A 2,865-nucleotide genomic window follows, 5' to 3' on the forward strand; every position below is an offset into this window, starting at 1 on the left:
GTATGCGGTGAATCGAAACGTCGGGTGCGATAATCGATACCTAGCGTCGATGAGTGGTAGCACCTGTAAGTATCGTGATGGCGTGCGGTGAGGCCTACGCGAGGGCCACGCGTCTTGGCGAATCGCGTATCGCCAAATTCGGTGCGTAGGGCGGTCTCACGGCCCTAGATTCTGTCTAGCCCGGATTCTGTCGCCGTAAAGATGGCGAGCCGCGGTCGGATTATGTCGGCGCGCGAAATATTTCGCAATAGTTTTTCCGGATTTGCGGGAACGGTTTGCGGCGGAATAGGAGCGTCCGGCAGACGGGAATATCCGTCGGTGGCGGGTAATTTCCCACCGCTAGACTTGTTGCCGGACGATCGGAAATTCGGTAGGAACGCTTGTATGGCGAGATGCTGAGAAAGCCCAGCAGAGGCGGAATACACCCAACCTCTATCTTGCTTGTAAAGCGTATGGGTTTCTTCGGAGCGCTCTGAGCGTCGTGCCGACTTCAGAGTGGTGGAGAAGATTGTCCTTTTTAGCCGGTAGAGCGCTTATTTATACCCGGTGTTGGCGGTATCGCGTCGGCGCGATAATTGTTTATTGTGATGTCCCCGCACATTTTTCAATTTTTATAAATAATGTTAAATAAATGTAACATATGTAGCGGACGTTTTCTAAATTCATATGTATAAAATTTTAAAGTATTATTCAATAATTAATTTTTGAACACCCGGTATATAGACTTAACGTATAAGCTCCCGCTTGTATGACCAATAAATAAGGCACTGAAGTTTATTCATCTAAGAATAGTATTAAGATAGAGTATAGTTAATTTTAAGACACTAGTATATAAGCAAGTATATTTAATAAGTACAATAATTAATTTGTAATATATAATCGCTATAGAATGGAACACACATACATATACGTTTATACATATACACATACCAATAGGAAATAGGATTAAGAGCTTAAATTAATAATTATAACATTTATTATATTCAACGTTATATAATACATTTATAATAGTACACCCTATGTATTATAAAAGTCAAGCGAGCGCGCCGATCAATACTTTTGTCCGCCTGTTAATAAGACCCAGCCCGGAGACAAAGGCATAGCCAGTACATTAGCACTCAGAGGCTGATGCAAAGGAAGGCCCGTGCAATATCCCTACAATGGAGAGTCCCTACCTAGTACACCAACAACGCCACCTACTCCAGGCAGAATCGAGGGAGTCCGATGCAGCAGTCGCGGAGCTCATTGCTATTCTTCATCTCGACTAGTACGGTCATACTAACTAGTAGAGTCTCCGGCCCGAGCGGTCTTATTAATTTGAATATAGTAATCCGGCGTCCGCGTCATCAAGCTTTTATGTCCATACGGACTTAGAATTTTCTATTGTTCTGCGTTCTACCATTACGGTCTTATAATTATCCCGTTACAAATTTATTGAGACTTTGACTTTATTACAAGACACGAGCAAGGTGTCTATTATCTGTACAAGTTATATCAACCAGCAATAAATATTTTATTCAGTTTAGTGTTTTACCACTTTGTTAATATCCATCTGGACTCCATATCCCGCACGAGGACCCTAACCTTAAGGAGCTGAGGAGAAAGGATTAAATATTCAGTAAAAGATAAATATTGCGTAAGTCAATAGACCTATCCAATTATATCTGAAAAGTGACACATTGACAAAATCTCTGAGTCCCTGGATAAACTCGGTGAAATGCAGGGTGACCCAAAACAAATATAATACAAATTAATATAAAGAATCTAAAAGATAGAATCTCTATTTTATTAATATATATATATATTTTTTTATTATGTGCTAACATTGAGATGTAACATTATTCAACAATTCGGTTGAACCCGTTCACGGCTCGGGAAGATTCGGAAACGGTCGGAGCGGTTTCCCGAGCGTGCGACTCGTGCTCCGGTACGGTGTGCCGACCCGGTGGTCTAAATGTAAACAATTATAGATATTTACCGAATATCTATGTTTGCTCACCGGTTTAAAATATAATGGGGCGCATAGCACCTTCGCTCTAACGGTCCCGTGACTGGTGGGCGTGGGACGGCGGTCTCACGCGTGTTGGCCCGACCGATGGTCGTCGGGCCGCGGCGTTCGGCGGGTGGACGGCCGGGTAACGATGTACGCATCGTTACAAATTTAAATTATAAAGATTTTATTTGATATTTAAAAAAATGATTTTAATCAATTTCTAAAATTAATAAAATTAGTTGATTCAATAACAATAGGTATGAATCTATGATTTATTCCACAAATTTCAGAACATTGACCAAAAAATAATCCGGGGCGGTTTACAAATAAAAGAGATTGATTAAATCGTCCTGGAAAAGAGTCTATTTTAATACCAAGAGAGGGGACAGTTCAGGAGTGAATTACATCTATAGAGGTTGTTAAAATTCGAATATTATAATTAAAAGGTAAGATACATCGATTATCTACATCTAATAAACGAAATTCGTTGGGTTTAAGATCTTGAGTAGGAATTATAAATGAATCAAATTCAATTATTAATAAATTAATAGATATTAATAAAATCAGAATATTCATATCTTCAGTATCATTGATGACCAATAGATTTAATTGTAATTTTATTATTTAATATTTCGTCAGTTAAGTATAAAATTTTAATAGAGGGAATAGCAATAAAAATTAAAATTAATATAGGAGTAATTGATCAAATTACTTTAATTAAATGACCTTGAAATTTGTAGTTTGACCTTGAAAAATCGATTAATAAGTTTATTGTTAATTATAGTGAGTATAATAAAAAATTAATAATGTAAAAGTTAAAATTATTATAGTAAAATCATGAAAAAAGATTTATTATTATATTATAAGTAGGA

General features: G+C 37.6%; 1 pseudogene; it reads right to left on the minus strand.

Moving 5' to 3' along the window:
* Positions 1 to 2,166: 2,166 nt before the first annotated feature.
* LOC126858642 (cytochrome c oxidase subunit 2-like) lies at positions 2,167 to 2,739 on the minus strand (annotated as a pseudogene).
* Between the last annotated feature and the right edge of the window lie 126 nt (positions 2,740 to 2,865).

The sequence above is a fragment of the Cataglyphis hispanica genome, unplaced genomic scaffold (assembly GCF_021464435.1).
Source record: "Cataglyphis hispanica isolate Lineage 1 unplaced genomic scaffold, ULB_Chis1_1.0 scaffold144_size2865, whole genome shotgun sequence".
Classification (NCBI taxonomy): domain Eukaryota; kingdom Metazoa; phylum Arthropoda; class Insecta; order Hymenoptera; family Formicidae; genus Cataglyphis; species Cataglyphis hispanica.